The 20,243-nt window shown below is 38.4% G+C and overlaps 1 long non-coding RNA gene across 1 annotated transcript in view; it reads left to right on the forward strand.

Annotated features, from left to right (window-relative positions):
- Positions 1 to 20,039, forward strand: part of LOC117064957 — a 33,669-nt gene extending 13,630 nt beyond the window's left edge. The window contains exons 2-3 of the long non-coding RNA XR_004429765.1: positions 18,654 to 19,072; positions 19,389 to 20,039. This is a non-coding gene — a long non-coding RNA (uncharacterized LOC117064957). The remainder of the gene's footprint in view (positions 1 to 18,653; positions 19,073 to 19,388) is intronic.
- The last annotated feature ends 204 nt before the right edge of the window (positions 20,040 to 20,243 follow it).

A 20,243-nucleotide genomic window follows, 5' to 3' on the forward strand; every position in this document is an offset into this window, starting at 1 on the left:
TGGGCTCAAGTGATCTGCCTGCCTCGGCTTCCTAAAGTGCTGGAATTACAGGCGTGAACCACCACACCTGTCCATTTTCTTTATGATGCTTGGGGTTCATTAATATTTTTATATCTGTGAGTTTATAGTTGTTATCAAATTTGGAAAATTTTCAGCTATTCTTGAAATAGTTTTTTTGTCTTTTTTCTTTCTTCTATTATTTGGGATCTTCAATAAAGACATAATAGGCTACTTTAAGTTGTCTCACAGTTCATGGATATACTATTTATTTGTTCTCCTTTTCCTCTATGTAAACTTTTGGATAGTTTCTATTGCTATGCCTTTAATTTTGCTATTTTTTGTCCTCTACAATGTAAAATCTACCATTTATTCTACCCAGCATAGTCTTCATATCACACATTATAGTTTTCATCTCTAAGAGTTAGACTTTTTGGGTTTTTTATATGTTTTCTTCATCTCTACATAACTTTTTGAGCATATGAAATAGTTATATTAACTGTCTGAATATATTTGTCTTCTGTGGCTGATATCCGTATCAGTTCTTCTGGTTTTGATTGACTGATCTTCACCCCTTATTATTCATTATATTTTTCTCTTTCTTTTTATGTCTAGTAATGAGATGCCAGGCACTGTGGATTTCATGCTGTTAGGTGTTGGATATTTTTATATTCCTAAAAATATTATTGGGGCTTGTTCTGGGTGCTAAGTTATTTGGGAAATAGTCTGATCCTTTGGGGTCTTGGTTTTAAGATTTGTTAGGCAGGACTAGATTCATGTACAAGTTAAGACTAATTGTTCTCTACTCTTTAGGTAAGACCATTCTGAATACTCTACCTGATGATCCCTGAACTGTGAAATTTTTCTGTCTGACTGATGATGACAGACAATATTTCTGACCCTGTGTGAGTGGCAGGTTTTGTTCTTTCTTATCTTTTTGAGTAGTTCTTTCCCCAGCTTTGGGTGGTTCCCTAACATGCATGTGCTTAACAATACTCTGCTGAGCCCTATAAAGGGCTCAAGAGTTAGTTTCTGTGCAGTTTTCTCTTCTCTGTTTTTCTGTCCTTCAAGTTCTAGTTGCCTTTATTCCCCCAGATCCTCAGCTGTATCTTCTCAGCTCAGGAAATCTGTAAGACTGTCCAAGTTCTCCCTCCCTGTGCCATGGCCTACAAATTCACCCTCCCATGACAGTAAGCTGGGGTAATTGGCTCACTTTGTTTCCTGTCTTTCATGGATCACTGTCTTTTGTTGATCGATATAATGTCTTAAACATCATCACTTCAAGTATTTTCTGATTTTTTATTGTTTTAGGAGGGCAGGTAAATCCAGTCCCTATTACTCTATTTTGGCTGAAAGCAAAAATCCCATTCATAATTTTTCAAATAAAGAACTGATATATCACAACTTTCAAATAAAATAATTTACTCTTTGTGAAATTGTTATGATTGTGTGAACTGTTTCTTTTTAATCTGTCATATTCTTCATTCACATCAATCAGTCCAAAACTTCAAGTAGCTGGGACTACAGGTGTGCAGCACCTTGGCTAGCTAATTCTTTTGTATTTTGTATAGAGATGGGGTTTCACCATGTTGCCCAGGATTGGTCTTGAACTCCTGGGCTCAAGTGATCTGCCTGCCTTGGCCTCCTAAAATGCCATCTTTTGATTTTTCACCTCAGATATTATATCTCTTGTAGCCAGAAGGTTCTTTCTCCTCTGAATTGTCATTACCTTGCTTTCTTTTTTGTTTATTTTTTTGTTTTTTTGAGATGGAGTCTTGCTGTGTCCCCCAGGCTGGAGTGCAATGGCACAATCTCGGCTCACTACAACCTCTGCCTCCTGGGTTCAAGTGATTCTCCTGCCTCAGTCTCCTGAGTAGCTGGGATTACAGGCACCTACCACCACGCCCAGCTAATTTTTGTATTTTTAGTAGAGATGGAGTTTCACCATGTTGATCAAGCTGGTCTCGAACTCCTTGCCTCAGGTGATCAGCCCACCTCGGCCTCCTAAAGTGCTGGGATTACAGGTGTGAACCACCGCGCCCGGCCCAATTGTCATTACCTTTCTTATACCTTATCTGTTAGTCTCCTCCCTCCTACTAAAGTTTGAATTATTAGAAGGAAGGTTTTGAATTCTTATTTCTTGTATCTGTCACAGTAACATACAGCATGCTTAGTGTATTGTAGTTATACAATTTTCAAGGAAAAAAGGTGATGTCTGTGATGTGAGATAAAATAGGTAGCTGAAACATTAGATAGCTATGATATTCCCTTCATAAGTCTTATGTTTTAATTGTTTCAATTTGTTACTTAGATTAAGGAACTGTATTTGTATCCTAAAATGGGAGTACAACTAATATGTTCCCTATTACTAAATGACTAAACAGTATATTTTGAAACACTTTATACTAGTGGAAAGAGAAAAACATTTAGCTTTAAAACAAAAATGAGGTCACTGTCTCTGGCCCCCTGACTTTGTTTTATTTTTATTTTTTAGATGGAGTCTTGCTCTGTTGCCCAGGCTGGAGTGCAGTGGCGTGATCTGGGCTCACTGCAAGCTCTGCCTCCCAGGTTCACACCATTCTCCTGCCTCAGCCTCCCGAATAGCTGGGACTACAGGTGCCCGCCACCATGCCCGGCTAATTTTTTCTATTTTTAGTAGAGATGGGGTTTCACTGTTAGCCAGGATGGTCTCGATCTCCTCACCTAGTGATCTGCCCGCCTTGGCCTCCCAAAGTGCTGGGATTACAGGCGTGAGCCACCGAACCTGGCCTTGACTCTTAATTTTTAAATTCCTCAATATGTTCCTGTGTAAAATCGCCTGAAGTCAGTGATCACTATTAACATACCATATGTTCTGCAAGCAGGAAGAAGATTCTGCTGTCAGTAAAAAGGAATCCCCTTGTAAATCCTTTAGACATCAATCATTAATATTACTGGAATTTCATCTTAGCCTAAACTTACTTTGCATTTGTCAGTAAATCTACATTATAATAGCATAAACTATAGTACAAATAGCATGATACACATATATATCATGTATCAATACACAAATCTGGATTTCTTAGCATTGCAAATTTGGAGCAAATAAATATATATTTTCTTGTAATTTCTTCCAATCACTTTGTATGATGGAAGATATACTGCGATGGTATATATTTTTCTTTCTTTTTTTTTTTTTTTGAGACGGAGTCTCGCTCTGTCGCCCAGGCTGGAGTGCAGTGGCCGGATCTCAGCTCACTGCAAGCTCCGCCTCCCAGGTTCACGTCCTTCTCCTGCCTCAGCCTCCTGAGTAGCTGGGACTACAGGCGCCCGCCAGTTGGCCCGGCTAGTTTTTTGTATTTTTTAGTGGAGATGGGGTTTCACCGTGTTAGCCAGGATGGTCTCGATCTCCTGACCTCATGATCCGCCCGTCTCGGCCTCCCGAAGTGCTGGGATTACAGGCTTGAGCCACCGCGCCCGGCCTTCTACTTTTTCAATGGCAGCGAAAAGAGATGGTGCTTTCAATTTACCTTTTTTTCCTCAGCCAACAAGAACTTGTTGAGTAAAGTGAGAGGATATAGACAAAAAATAAATACTGTACATCGTTTTAAGTGTTGTAATGAAGATGTATTCAAGTAACAGGGCAATACAGGGGAGGAATCCATGACCCAAAAAAGGCTCTGCAAAAGAGATGATTAAGATGAGTCTTCAAGAATACATAGGGCATTATTAAAGGATCAGCTCAGCAATAATCTAGGCAGAGCAAATAATCTAAACCAAATGAAAGCTGAGAAGCATCATACTTCTTGGTGCTCTATGAGAGTTGCCAGCAATTTGGTATGGCTAAGGCATGAAGCAGAGAGAAGGGAAAAGAATAGAGGTGGGACAAAGGGGTGTAAAATAGGAAGGGAAGCTGAAAGAGGTGAGATTAGAAAAACAGGCAGGGGCTGGGGAGTGAAGGCCTTGAAGTTTACTCAAAAAGAGGTTTAGTTAAGCAGGATATCTCAACTGGAGAGTGTTGCTCACAGCTTGGGCAGAACAAGTCTTTCTTGTTCTGGACTTTCCAAGCATTGCAGGGCAGGATAGGCTTTCTTCTCTTCACCCACAAAATGTTAGTCATGCTGACCAGCCATTGGGACAACCATAAAAGGCCCTCCAAGAAGTATTTCCAAAGCCCCCGGAGTGATATTAGGCCTGCTTGAGAACCACTGAAGGATGGAGATCTGATAGGTGTTCAACAGGGCAGTGTTGTGACTAGACCTGTGCTCACTTTTTCTTTATTCTCTTCTTTCCTTCTCTTAGTTTGGAATACTTTTTTTTTTCTTTTCTTTTTTTATTTTGAGATGAAGTCTCACTCTGTTGCCCAGGCTGGAGTACAGTGGCGCAATCTCGGCTCACTGCAACCTCCGCTTCCCAGGTTCAAGCAATTCTCCTGCCTCAGCCTCCCTGTGTAGCTGGGACTACAGGTGCTGGCAACCACACATGGCTAATTACTGTGAAATACTTTATAGGGAGTGAAAGTATGCCTTAAGCATAGTATATATAACTATGGGAGCTCTTCCTGCTCTGTTTCTTTTAAAATAATGAAGGTTGTACAAACATATTTATCTCCAATGCTGGGGTAACTTTTATGAATAGAAGTAATTTATATCACTGAAGTGAATTTTCAGAAGCTTTAGAAGGATTATTATACAACTGACACACGATTACTGAGGACAAATTAGAAAACATAAATAAACCAATCTGAAGCAAATAGAAATCAAACCGTATTTGTTCAACCTGGGATAAGCAGTTAACATTATGCTATATTCTTTGTTTTAAACCTATTGTAAACATGTTTTACATATTTAAACCTATATGTAAACATGTTTCCAGTCAATAAATACTCACACTATAGGCAGACATTATTATATTTCGTGACATGAACACACTTTACTATAATTTATTCAACCATTATTTGACTTTAGCATTATACCAATTTTTCATTATAAACAATTTTATTATGTGATAAACCTCTAAAACATTTGTCTAATTGTTTTCTTATCTGAAAACAGTCAGATGGTCTTCTCATTTTAAGTTTTTAAGAATACATATTTTCAAATTTTCTTCCAGAAAGTTTTTTTCACAAATTTGCAATATTCAAGAGAGCCACTTTGCTCAGATCTTTGGAAAATACTGGTTTCGTCTAAAAATCTTTTAAAAACTCTCTAGCAATTGGATAAGAAAAAACTAACAAGACACTCAAGCGCCATTATTATGTGTGTTTATTTGACCATTTATGGAGTTGGATTATTTGGTGTTTCATATGCTTATGAATCATTTCTATTTCATCTTCTATAGATTGTCTGTTTATGCCTTTTGAGCATTTTTTAATTACAGTGATCATCTTTTTATAGGTGGTATAAATATTAGGTCTTTGCCATATATAAACTTTGTCATTTGAACTTTCAATATTGTTTATGGTGTTTGCTTAGACATTCTAAAAACTCTCATGAATGATGAGCGTAATCAACATTTTATTTTATTTTTGGTTTTCTTTTAGAAACAGCTTATATAATCCAAGTTTAAATTTGTATTTATAATTGTTTTAGTAATTTATTTTTTGTTTTACATTTCAATTTTTAATCCATACGTAATTAATTTTCCTGTAGGCTATATAACTTTGTACTTTCCCAAATGTTTAGCTTTTATCTTACTGTTAGTTATTAAATGTATCTTTTACTTACTAATTGCAAATCCTACCTTTGTCAATTCAATTCTTATATAAATAATTGAACCAGTTTGGGGATATTTTAACTTGGTCAATTTTTAAATTTTAATTTTTAACACACAATATCAGTATACAAGAAAGAGTTGTATGTGTTTATTTTATAGCTTGCCACCATGTTGAACTCTACCCTTAATTTTTTAAGTTTTAAAATAGATTCCCTTGAAATTACCAATAAAAAATTTCATTATTGAGAATTTTGCTACCTTCTATTTTCTTCCTTCTTCCTTCTTCCTTCTTCCTTCTTCCTTCTTTCTTCTTTCTTCTTTCTTCTTCTTCTTTTGACAGAGTTTCACTCTTGTTGCCCTGGCTGGAGTGCAATGGCACAATTTTGGCTCACTGTGACCTCCTCTTCCTGGGTTCAAGTGATTCTCCTGTCTCAGCCTTCTGAGTAGCTGGGATTACAGGTACACGCCACAACACCTGGCTAATTTTGTATTTTTTAGTGGAGATGGGGTCTCACCATGTTGACCAGGCTAGTCTCACAATCTTGACCTTAGGTGATCCACCCACCTTGGCCTCCCAAAGTGGTGGGATTACAGGCGTGAGCCATGCCACCTGGCCTATTTTCTTTAACTAATTTATTTTCTTAATTGTATTGGCTAGAACATCTAAAACAATATTAAATAATAATAATAATTTACAATCCTTATCTTGTTATAAACTTTAATGGTAAGTTGCTAGTATTTTGCAAGTAATGGTGACTGTTTGAAATAGTTATTTATGGCAAAGGACATGGAATCACCCTAAATGTTCATCAATGATAGACTGGATAAAGAAAATGTAGTACATATACACCATGGAAAAACTATGCAGCCATAAAAAAGAACAAGATCATGTTCTTTACAGAAACATAAATGGAGCTGGAGTCCATTATCCTTAGAAAACTAACGCAGGAACAGAAAACCAAATGCTGCGTTTCTCACATATAAGTGGGAGCTAAATGATGAGAACACATGGATACATAGAGGGGAACAACACATATTGGGGACCTTTGGAGGGTGGGAGGAGGGAGATGGTCAAGATAAATAGCTAAGGGGTAACTACTAGGCTTAATACCTGGGTGATCTGTGCAACAAACCCCCATTATACAAGTTTACCTATGTAACAAACCTGCACTTATGCTTATAATGGAAAATTGGTATAATGCTAAATTTTAACTTAAAAAGTTAAAACATAAAAGAAAAACTAGGAAAGAAAACTTTCAATTGTTTTAAGAAAACATTTATGATGTTGAAGAAGTATATATTTCTTCTTGTTTTACCAAAAATTTTATTTTAGTCAGCAATATTTCACCAAATGTCCTTTCAGTTTCTATCAAGGTAAGATCTCCTCTGGTCTATCAATAGCTTTTAAAATAGTGAACTATCTTTATAGGAATTTTTTTTAGACCAATTCCTATTTTAGACATTGTGTAGATATTGGGGCATAAGATTTACTAATGTTAATTTAATATTTTATACCTATGAATAACTGAGCTAATATTTCTAGTTTTCTTTCTGTGATTTATCTGTGGCTTTGGTATTAGGTCCTACTAGCTTGGAGTTACAGAATAGCTCTGATGTTCCCTTGAATAGTTATAAATAGCCTTTTCAACTTCCTAACCTTCTAGTATATTTTAATTAAATTAAACATATTTACAATCAAGTCCTTAGAAAGAAAAAGAAGGTACTTTGTTTGTTTTAGACTTACAGTGAAATAAGAAAGTGAAACCACATAGTCCATTTCCCTATTCTCTCAGCTGTGGTCTACAGATAGGAGACTCACAATTTTCCCAGAATGGATGTTAACAGATGTGATATAAACAACCTCTTTTAGACTCTGACTTAAAATGTCTACACTATCTTTGTTGAATGGTATGTTCAAAGAATATATTTACTATATGAAGGCTAGACTTGTCAATATAATGATCACTTTTTGTTTCTGAGGGATAATTAACAATGAAAATATTTGATTAAAAAATTAAATCCCCAAACGTATAACTTACCTTACTTCTTTTTTCTTTTTTTTAACTTGAACTTACCGTACTTTTTTTTTTTTAACTTGAACTTTAAGATGAAGGCTACAGGCCGGGCGCGGTGGCTCAAGCCTGTAATCCCAGCACTTTGGGAGGCCGAGACGGGCGGATCACGAGGTCAGGAGATCGAGACCATCCTGGCGAACACGGTGAAACCCCGTCTCTACTAAAAAATACAAAAAACTAGCCGGGCGAGGTGGCGGGCGCCTGTAGTCCCAGCTACTTGGGAGGCTGAGGCAGGAGAATGGCGTAAACCCAGGAGGCGGGGCTTGCAGTGAGCTGAGATCCGGCCACTGCACTCCAGCCTGGGCGGCAGAGCGAGACTCCGTCTCAAAAAAAAAAAAAAAAAAAAAAAAAGATGAAGGCTACAAGTACTTTAAATATCCTGCACAGTTTTATAGTCTCGATATAATGTATTTGGAAGTTTAATTTCTTTTTTAAGCTGTTGAAAGAGTTTAAGTATCCCATTTCAGGAAGAATTGAATAAAATTTACCTCTAAAGCTATCTGGACCATAAAGATTGTTTTCTTTGTATTTGTTGAACTGCTAGCAATTTGCTATATCTTGCAATGAAGTCCTATGTGCACTTAACTTTTAGAAATTCCTCAAGATATTTGACTTATGGCCAGGCGCGGTGGCTCAAGCCTGTAATCCCAGCACTTTGGGAGGCCGAGACGGGTGGATCACGAGGTCAGGAGATCGAGACCATCCTGGCTAACACGGTGAAACCTCGCCTCTACTAAAAAATAAAAAACTAGCCAGGCGAGGTGGCGGGTGCTTGTAGTCCCAGCTACTCAGGAGGCTGAGGCAGGAGAATGGCATAAACCCGGGAGGCGGAGCTTGCAGTGAGCTGAGATCCGGCCACTGCACTCCAGCCTGGGCGACAGAGCAAGACTCCGTCTCAAAAAAAAAAAAAAGAAAAAAGAAAAAAAATTTGACTTATTGATGATTCTCTTCTCTCCTTTCTATCATTAAGATATATATTTTTTCTATTTTTTATTTTAAATATTTCAGTGGGGGTTGTGAGAAAGCGAATGCAAACTGATGTGTAGAAAAAGATGTCTTTATGAGTTGATTAGAAGGGTGAGAAACAAATCATCATGGTACTTCTCCTGCCTAACACAGGATCTAAATTGGATTGGTTTTGTAATGCTCTTCCAGAGACATGCACATAACAATATCAGTGAACTCTCAATTTTTATGCCAGCAGTAGCATTTGATAGTGAGTACTTTAGCATAAGTTTTCTTAATTAAATCAATACCTCATGGTAATTGTAAAGAGCTTGATCCTGGAGAAATACACTCCAGGGAATCTGTTATGAGGGACTTGGACATTTCGTTTATAGGGCAATGAGATATGATTTTCCTTCTTCACAATTTTGCTTAGAGGCAGTCTATTACACTTCAAGAAAGCTTAAGGGAGGTTGTTTCAGGGACCAGGAACATCAATGCTAAGTGATTTCAAAATCAGATGGATGTGGGCTCAAATAGTATTTTCACTCTGTTTTTGTTGTGTAAACTTGGGCAAAATAACCTAGCCTGGAGTCAGGGAGAAGATCTGCCTCCTATGAAGACATACATTCTTCCTATCTTTCTGTAGTTACACTGAAGGCTCCAGAGCAAAAGGACTGATTGTTTGTTTCAGCATCTTGATGTTTGATTGTTGTTGATGTTTCATCATCTTGAGAGTATGCAACTTTACAATTTGTTGTAAGGGCATCACAACAAAGCAGCATGTTGCTTGGTGGTCTTGAGAAGCATGGACTGCACTGCTCCATGAGATGAGAAGCCATGACCAGAGAGCCACAGTTCCACCTTAAGCTGTCATGTGCTGTCAATGTAGTCCTGCTCATCCCGTTCTCTGGAAACTATACTCTTTCACCCACCTGGCCACCAGGACATTCAAGGGTCACATGACTTGCCACCCTTGCCACAGTGGTCTGGCACAGAGGTGGGCACTCCACTCAATCTAGGACTGTTAGGAGTGGTGAATCCATATGGTGGTCTGCAGTGGTCTGCAACAACCTCAATTTTTGCCTCCTCAGAAGAAAGCATTCAACCAAGGGGCATAAGGCAGAGTGAGAAACCGAGGCAAATTTTACAGCAGGAATGAAAGTGTATTAAAAAGTTTTAGATCAGGAATAAAGGAAGTAAAGTACAGTTGGAAGAGGGTGAAGTGAGCTACTTGAGAGATTCAAGTGCCTAGTTTGATCTTTGACTTGGGGTTTGATACGTTGGTATTCCACACCTGCAGTGACCTGCTAGCACTTGGGAGGGGCTGCATATGCCATGTGTTAAAGTTGTATGTATGCTCGCCTGAGGCGTTTTTCCCTTACCAGTTGAGTGTTCCTAGAGAAAGGTCATATACCAGTTAAACTCCACCATTTTGCATCTTAGCCTGGATGCTTGAGCCTGCTTGCCCAACTCCTGAAATCTTATCAGGAAGCTGCAGATCATCAGTTTCAGGTTTTGTATCTATTGAGAGTCTTCCTTTCCCTGGCACCACCTGTGATCAATTATTTTAGAGTGACAGTTAACAACCACCTGACCGTTATCTGATGGCTGCCTCACATTCCTGGTGTGTAGGGAACACTCTCCTGCCCTGCTCTTGTCTGACTACCTACCTACTGTAACAGGACTATCAGTCCCATCTCCAGAAATTCAAATTGAGACCAAGATATAGTTTGTTTCTCTCCAGGTAGCTAGATCTGAGTCATGTAAACTTCAAAGTCCTGTCACTGAGTTGGACCAGTGGAAGAAGCTGAGAGAGAGGGAGAGAGAAGTAGGAGAGAGAGAAAGAGGGGAAAGGTAGAAGAGGAAGAGGGAGGGAAGGGGAGAGAATTACGCATCAAGGAGCAGATATGAAAGACAGAGGGAGCTTCCTGATGACTCTTGAATCTCTGGTTCCAGTCTTTTCTGAGACAAGGGTGCCTTTCGGCCCTTAGGTTCTACAGTTCATCTCCTAATCATTATAACAAATGTCTTTTTCTTGGCTTAAGCTGAAATAATTGATTTCTGTTACTTACAACCAACAAATATAAGCATGCATAATCATACACCCTGAGGGATATGCAGGCTGTTTGGAGCAAAGAGTCTTCTCTGTAGGGGGTTGAGGCACATCAGCCTACAGTATTTTGAAATTAATGTTAATGTGACTCATTTGTGCCCCTAGGCTGGTGGGGTCTAAGGACATCTAGGCTATACATTTTAAATAATATAAAAGCCAGAAACAGTCTTTGTTGCAAAATCCACATTGTCCATAATGTAAAAACACATTAATTGCTTAGACGCTTTCAACTGTACTTGAGACCAGAAAGAAACTTCTCCCAGGAGCCTTCATAGAGGAGACTCTGTGCAATGTACTGGAAAGAAACACAATACCAAACAATCATACTTTTTAGTATATTTGTCCTCACATGCAGTTCCCAGCTTTACATGAGCTCTTAGTAAGATCAAAGTAAATAAACAAAGATTTCCCTCTACTGGGTCCAGGCATTACCTCAGAGTAAAAAATAATAAAAAACTAGGCCATAGAAATAAAACTTCTCAGGGAATTTACTGGACCTTGTGCTCTTTAGAGTCATTAGTCAGGTTGGTAACAACAAAAAGCTTTGAATCAGAATTTTCCCTCACAGGAAGAGAGCACACATGATTACGGCAAGCAAGATCAGGCCACTCAGAATGAACACTCACCTAAGAGAACTGGAAAAGGGCGGACATGGTTTCTACCAGACCAGATGATTTCTCTTGAGAATCTGGACAAAATTTTGCCTGGTGTTTGTAGATTTGTCTACAAATGGTAAAAAGATTTGCTATTTAAATGCTTAATTTTTCAAAAAATATTTTAGTAGAAAAATCACAACCAGCCACCTGAGTTGTTATTCTACTTTATTTTAAATTTAACCTCTCTCTTGTTCACATGCTTTTTCTAGCTATCAATCATAAAAATAATAAATGGTTATGAATAAAATTTAAATTCTTCAGAAGAGTATAACGTTGAGAGCTAAAAGTCCTCCAACTCATCTTTATTTCCACTTAATAGAGCAAAGCACAGTTCAGAATTTATGTTTTATCAAATGTAATGTGTTTACTAGCATAAGTGTGTGATAAATATGTGTGCAAAAGTTACCCATAATATGATTAGTGAATAAATATTGCAGAGCAATATATAATATACCCATTTTTATAACAATAGTAACTTGATAATATATGTGTAAAATAAATTTGAAAAAACAAGACACCATATGGTTAACAGCTCTTTTCTCTCTGGGCTACTGTTACCAATGACTCTCATCTAGTTCTATTGTGTTTGAATATCACAACATGCATGTATTTTATATTTTTCAAAAGATAGGAACAAAAAGTAAAGTTCGTTGTCAATTTGGGAAAAATGTAGGACAGACCATGCTCACTTTTTTCAAAATGTGTTTTGTAATTTTCACTGATTTGCTTCTCCTGACTCTCTACTTTCTAATTTGCTTCTTTGTGAGTCTTGATTCACCACCATAATAATCCTCTCAATCATCTCATAAAGATAAATAATGAATGTTTGCCATTTGATATCCGTTCATTAAATATCTGCTAATGTCTTGACAGATGAAGACATAAAGAAATTAACTGTCAGAATTATGCTTTCTGATAATCAAACTTTAGCCCTGATCTTTTATGATACATGATATCTATAAGTCACATCTTAATAGTAGCACTCTTGTACGCTCCTCTTTATTTCAGAAAAATAATGAGGTATGTAAACACTTGTAAAAGACAAGATCATTTCCAAAGTAGTTAGCTCTTACAACTGATCCATCATAGGGAATCTCTCATTTTGTAGCAGAGATTTTGAGACCTGTGAATGTGAAGCCTGCACCACCCTCAAAGAAGGAAGAAGTTAAATGTCTCCTCCTAGGAAGTGAAGCTCATAATTTTCTCCTTGAATATAGGCCTTAGGCAAGTTCTTTCAGACCCTGCATTTCCTTTAAGGAAGCAGTGAAAGGCCAACAAATTGGCAATCCCAAAATTAAAATTAGTGCTCTCACAAGTAGACCCTGTCCTTGCATTGTTCCAAATAGTTCAGTGTAACAGCTAAATAGCAGTTTTAGCATCTACATCATGTTATTTAGGGTTCAACTGTAATTCCATTCCTAATTTCAATTACCATAATAATTCTCCGGTAGAATAACTTTCTAAAAGTCAAAAATCAAAGGAGTTTCTACTGAGAGCTCCCAGGTCTGGCTAATTGCACAAATCAACATTTACCTCATTGGTCTATATGATTTTATATGTATTCACAGTCTTGTGTGGCTCTTTTCTGTTTCCAAATAAAGGAATGAATCATATCTGTGATCTGGCGAATAATCAACAATGACAAAGTTATTTTGTGGAAAGTTCTTTCCCCCTTCTTCAAAGTGAAACCCAAGTGGTTACTGAAGAGGAAATAAAATCTTGCAGTTCTTTTTTGTTTTTCTGTCCTGGTTTGCACCACCCTGTATCTTCCAGTATATTTTGATAAGGAATGACAACGGTCTAGAAAGTTTACATTTTTTGGTATGCACAGAATATTCTTTATTTTAGAGCACAGGTATCTTTTCCTAACTTCTGTCTGGCTGCCAGGTGATCACATTCATGTCTTTGTGTGTTGTGTAGTCTCTCCCCTCCAGAGCAAATGCTATTTTATTTTATGAAAAGATAATCCTAGCAGCCTTTCACTTAAACAAGGGCACACATCCTAGTTTTAACTTAAAGGACACTTGTTAGGAAACGTCCTCATGATCTGAATGCTTTGTTGGCTTAAAACAGTTAGGATTTTGCTTGAGCATCTCCTATCAGAGACTGTACCAAGAGTGGTCTCTAATCTCCAACCTGGATAATTTTGACCTTCTTTGTTTTATGAGGCTATATTTCAATTTTGGGTCAGACAGAAAGATGACACTTGAAGTAACTCCATCCATGAATCAGTTGGAGCACACGATAGCATTATTTCTGAATCTGGCATGAAAAGGTGTGATGAATCCAGCTGTAGGCTGATTCAGGCAGCAGAGAACATCTGGGAGTATGTGTGTTCATTATAATACTGGGTGGAATAACATGGCTTCCTGGCAGTCAGATTATGCATCATGAGATCTGTAAAGTCTGTAGGAGAAACGGGTGTGTCTTTTACCTATGAGCATGGTCATAAGACCTCTCCATTATCTCCACAAGGTTATGGACTGTCACAGATTGAATTGTGTCCCTCAAAATTTGTATGTTGAAGCCCTGACCCTAGTGTGTATTTGCAGATAGAACTTTTGAAGAGTGATGAAACTTAAATGAGGTCATAAAGATGGGACCCTAATCCAATATGAGAAGAGGGAGAGATGGCAGGGATGCACGTGTACAAAGCAAAGGCTATGTGAGGGCACAGTGGGAAGACAGTTGCCTGCAAGCCGTGAGGAGAGACTGCAGGAGAAACCAATCCTGAGAAACACCTAGATCTTAGACATTCAGCCTCTAGAACTGTAAAGAAATTAATTTTGGTTGTTTAAGTCACCCAGCCTGTGACATTTAGTTACGGTAGCCCTAGCTGAGTAATACATGAACCAAAGCTATTTTCCTTAGTTGGCAAGGACCGCTTCCAACAGCAAAGTGCAGGAGGAGTGTGCCATGCAGACATTTAAAATGGTAGTGGTCACAGGAGGTATATGAAAACACCTTGTGTCATACCATATCTCCATATCTACAATGGGGAAAGAAGAAAACTTCCAGTTCATTATAAGATTTCTTGGGGCAAATGCTGAAAAAACTTAAAAGTAGAACAAGATGTTACAGAACAATGTTTGTTCCCATGTGTGATTCATAATTATTCAAAATGTATGTTGCTAAGTCTCCATATTACTGTAAGGACACAGCTAATGGGACTCTCTAGATATTAGCAGTTACTTTGTATATCACAAGTTTTTGTTAGTGTGTTACAGACTAGGAATAACACTGAAATAAATGCCATAATCTGGCAATAAAACCCAAGGGAAGTAAATCTATCTTTGATACACTGTGTTTTAAAAAACTAAGTTAGTGTAGCAAATTTAAGCAAATGCAGGGATAAAGACCCCTTCTGTGAACTGCAGTGTGTTATTACTAGAGAACGTAGATTCTGGGTCTAGACCTGACCCAGATATTTTCTTTTAGTAAACCAGGCTTGCATGATAACATCTGTACAATTATTACACTTTTACTGTACTGACTGCTCTTTCCATATTTTTATGATAAAACAATGTGGTAGGCCGGGCATGGTGGCTCACACCTGTAATCCCAGCACTTTGGGAGGCCGAGGCAGGTGGATCACCTGAGTTCAGGAGTTTGAGACCAGCCTGACCAACATGGTGAAACTCCATCTCTGCTAAAAATACAAAAAATTAGCTGGGAGTATTGATGCATGCCTGTAATCCCAGCTACTCAGGAGGCTCAGGCAGGAGAATTGCTTGAACCCAGGAGGCAGAGGTTGCAGTGAGCCAAGAGCCAAGACCGCTCCACTGAACCCCAGCCTGGGAAATAGAGTGAGACTCCTCTCAAACAAAACAAAACAAAACCAATATGGTTTGGGGCCAGTATTTTTGTCAGTTCTTATTACTCTGCATGACAAAGCACTGAAAGCAACAACTAACCTAGTTCCTGGAGTTCTTAACCTGAACAATTTTTAATTTTATCATTATAACAATTTTTTTTTTTTACAGTCAGTTATAAGCACATGCAGAATGTGGTCAAGAATTAGTTGATTCTGTCTATGGCTTTTACTTAGTCATGGCTTAAACGCTAACTTCATTCCATTTTTTAAGAGAGACCCACAATATTTCCCATCATTATTCTCATGCAGAAAACAACTTTTAAGCACCTTCTGCTGTCCATTGTCCTTCAGAAAAGACATTGCCTTGAAGGGACTTCCACAGCAGTTTTTTTCTAGAATAAGTGAGCATTGAAAGGAAGAGAGGTAAAGAACAGGGCACAATACTTCTCATAAAGAACCACCTCGGCTGGGCGCGGTGGCTCAAGCCTGTAATCCCAGCACTTTGGGAGGCCGAGACGGGCGGATCACGAGGTCAGGAGATCGAGACCATCCTGGCTAACACGGTGAAACCCCATCTCTACTAAAAAATGCAAAAAACTAGCCGGGCGAGGTGGTGGGCGCCTGTAGTCCCAGCTACTCGGGAGGCTGAGGCAGGAGAATGGCGTGAACCCGGGAGGCGGAGCTTGCAGTGAGCTGAGATCTGGCCACTGCACTCCAGCCTGGGCAACAGAGTGAGACTCCGTCTCAAAAAAAAAAATAAAATAAATAAATAAATAAATAAATAAATAAATAAATAAATAAAAAAGAACCACCTCTGCTCTGCAAACCAACTATAACCAACCAGCAGTTTCTCAGGTCCTATATCCAATGGATGTTTCTGTGTTGAGGCCTGGTAAAAACCCAGAGACACTACAGACTCAGTGCTGGGGGTGTTGACTGGTGGAATCCCAGGCTCTTTGTTGGGTGGCTCTGGGTCTAAACCCCTAATATTTCCAAGTGTCCTATATATATATAGTAATATGTAATAGTAATAACACTTTATATCTTTGTGTATCTTATTGTTTTCGTTATTTCCCACCTCCAGGGGTTTTCATCTGTCTATTGGAACTTAGACACTGACCTTAAGCTACATACCCCGGAATTTTGACCGTTCTTCTAATTGACTTCAATTTCTTTCTTTCTTTTTTTTTTAATTAAAAAGAAAAATAGAGACAGGATTTCACTATGTTACCCAGGCTGGTCTTGAGCTCCCGGACTCCAGCAATCCCCCTGTCTCAATGCCCCAAAGTGTTGAGATTACAGGTGTGAACCACCGTTCCCATCTAAGTCCCCTTAAATCTGCAGAGACTTACCCTGAGCTCTTACTCTTCAGATCCTTTATTACTCTCCGGAAAGGTGAAACATGAAATTCCTGAGAATTTCATTCTGATGTAAGCCTTAAAACTAGGCCACAGAATGATACTTTTTTGTCCAATATAAGATTGAGGCAGTGGGAATTATGAGACATCTTAAAATCAGACTTTACTCATCACGAACATACCGATTCTGGTTGTCTAGAGATGATTGTTGAGAATTTTTAAGTTGTAAAAATCTAGGTTAATGGTACTCCTACAAGGGGTTTGATCACTAAAAATAATTTTAAAATCCTGTGTTTTGAATTCAATGACAAACTAAAATAAAATCAAGAGAAGCTTATCTGGGTATTCTGAATGTTCATGGCTGAACAATACCTTAGGATTTTAGTGCTTACAACTATTTCATTGGAACCAAAAAAAATGCCATATTACTGTCATGTGCTAGTTAGAAAAAGAAGAAAAGATAATTTAGAAATAATGGCTTTGCCCTAAGTAAACACCAAATCACAGCGTTAGGTATCACTTCAAATTGAATGTTCAAAAACCTACAGATGTGGGGCATGTAAGCTCTCTGTCTTGTGAGAGGTAACATCATTTCCTCAAACATCATCTGTCACATCATCTGCTAGTTTCAATTTTTAAAGTCATTTTTGTAATTTTGTTTAAATTTATTTATAAATCTGTTTTGATTTTATAGTTGTGGCAGAATTGTGAGAAAACAGAGATTAATTTCTTTTCATATCTGTGCACTTTGGCATTATAATAAATATTGTAGTTAATATTAATAGTTGGTGAAACTAACAGTCTAATAGGGAGACCAGAAATTAAGTTTTTACAATTAACAATAGAAGTCACAGGCAACACTCTGTTCAATGGAAGTATTTAACATCTTTTTCTTATCTTCTGGAAGTGATGGATGACAGTACCAGAACTTCAAGAAGCAGAGGTAATTCTGTGAAAAACAATCAATTAGCAGGGTCAAATTATGCCATCAATCACTTATATATAGATAGTCCCATTAACATTTATAATCTGATAAAAATTTTGGCACTCCAGCTGGTCCCCATAAAGTATATTTACAATACGCCAAATTTGTATAGTGTTCAGCCTCAATTTAAAGCATTTGAAATTAAATTGGCAAGGGTGTGGTGGGTGAAAATTGAACGGCAAAGCAGTATGGACCACAGGGTAAAGTTAAATTTGAGGCCAGGCGTGGTGGCTCACGCCTGTAATCCCAGCACTTTGGGAGGTTGAGGTGGGCAGATCACAAGGTCAGGAGATCGAGACCATCCTGGCTAACACGGTGAAACCCCGTCTCTACTAAAAATACATAAAAAAGAAAAAAAAATTAGCCGAGCATGGTGGCAGGCACCTGTAGTCCCAGCTACTTGGGAGGCTGAGGCAGGAAAATAGCACAAACCCAGGGGTCAGAGGTTACAGTGAGCCGAGATCATGCCACTGCACTCCAGCCTGGGCAACAGAGCAAGACTCCATCTCAAAAAAAAAAAAAAAAAAATTTGAACCAGAGTCTGTTTATCTACCCATCTAGCCCTATTGATGGCTAAAAGCTTGCCAATCACACTTTGGATTTGGTTTGGTTTTTAAGAAATGAAACACTTTAGATACTGTCAAAGGCAGCGCTGTACCCTAATGACTATTGTAATTCTGGTGAATCTCTTTTCCATTCCTTTTCTTATGACATTAAATTATGCGTGTATTCATGTATAATACATAGCTTTGTTTTACAGATTTTCAAAATTTACATAGATGGTTTTATATTGTATGACTCTGTGTTGTTGATTATTGCTACAACAATGCTATCTAGCAAACCACCCCAAAACTAGGTGATTTACAATAAGCATTTGTTCTCAAACTCATGAGGTTGCAAGTCAGCAAAAGTTTGCTTAATCAGATGGGCTCAGACAGGTAGCTCTGCAGAGTAGGCTGTGGGTCCTCTGGGTGTGGTTGTGTTCATGTCTGTTTCCTATGTGTTTGTTCTAGGTTTGGGCTGAAGAGGTAGAGGCTACCTGGGCCTTTCTCATCTCACAGAAGATCACCTGAATATAAGAGGATGGGAAGAAAGACACCGTGTTTCTGAGGTCTCCCCTGAAACTGACACATGGTCACTTCTGCCCACTTTCACAAACCAAAGCCAATGACACAGGTAAACCCAGTTTCAGTGAGGCAATGATATGTAATTCACAATTCTAGAGGAAGTTACTACAAAGCCACATGGCAAAAAGCACAGGGCATACAAAAAAAGTTAAAAAATGATTCAATATATCATAGTGTCATCTTGCAACTTGATTTTACCCAAACACTAGATTTAGAAGGCCATCCATTTCGATACATGTTTTTCTTCATGTGTCCTTAATTGCTATATGGAATTCCATGGTATTAACACAGCAGTCATCCTTCAGGTCTTTTTTTTTTTTTTTTTTTTGAGACGGAGTCTCGCTCTGTCGCCCAGGCTGGAGTGCAATGGCCGGATCTCAGCTCACTGCAAGCTCTGCCCCCCGGGTTTACACCATTCTCCTGCCTCAGCCTCCCAAGTAGCTGGGACTACAGGTGCCCGCCACCTCGCCCGGCTAGTTTTTTTGTATTTTTTAGTAGAGATGGGGTTTCACCGTATTAGCCAGGATGGTCTCGATCTCCTGACCTCGTGATCCGCCCGTCTCGGCCTCCCAAAGTGCTGGGATTACAGGCTTGAGCCACCGCGCCCGGCCAATCCTTCAGGTCTTAATTCAGACATATCCTCAGGAAAGACCTTTCTGATAACTTTCCTGACAACTTCCCCTAACACCCTCTCACTCTGCATAAGTCAGGTCCCCTAATGTGGCATTCTCAAAGCAAGACGTACTTTTCTTTATAATGCTTTCTATTATTGTTAATTGTATATTATTTTAATTATTTAGTTAATTTATTTCTTCCCCACTGGACTACAAGCCAAAGGAAGTGATAATGTTTACTTTGCTCACTACTGTGTCCTCAGTGCCTAGCACAAAAGAGATCTAAACACACTTGATGAATGAAGAATGTTCCTATGCAAACATTTCCAATGGCATAATTTTAGTAGAATTACTATATCTAACTGTATGCATTGGTGAAACTTGTAGGAGTCAGGATTTCAAAATCAAAACCCCTGCCAGAGAAAGCAAGAAACTGGAGGTTGGTGCACACAGGGTATCTGACTTGAGTTGGAGGTTGGTGCACACAGGGTATCCAACTTGGGAGCTGGAGGTTGGTGCACACAGGGTATCTGACTTGGGAGCTGGAGGTTGGTGCACACAGGGTATCTGACTTGGGAGCTGTAGTAATGCTGGAGTCTCTGCAGCCAGTGGCATTCATTGCTCCTCTGTTCTCTGTCAACAAAGAATTAAATATGTGTGTTTATGGGACTCAAGGTTATTTTTCTTTGAGAGAGTTAATTGATGGAAGGTTAAATAAAGCGACAAGTTTTTACTTAAAGGAAACAGAGAAAAATGAAGAATTACTTTAATTATAAGCAGTGTGTCAAAAGAAATGTTTTCCAAATTAATCTTTTCTGGGAGTGAAACAACTCTTACTATAATTCATCTTAACCCCTCTGAA

The sequence above is a fragment of the Trachypithecus francoisi genome, unplaced genomic scaffold (genome assembly GCF_009764315.1).
Source record: "Trachypithecus francoisi isolate TF-2019V2 unplaced genomic scaffold, Tfra_2.0 Lachesis_group2, whole genome shotgun sequence".
Lineage (NCBI taxonomy): Eukaryota > Metazoa > Chordata > Mammalia > Primates > Cercopithecidae > Trachypithecus > Trachypithecus francoisi.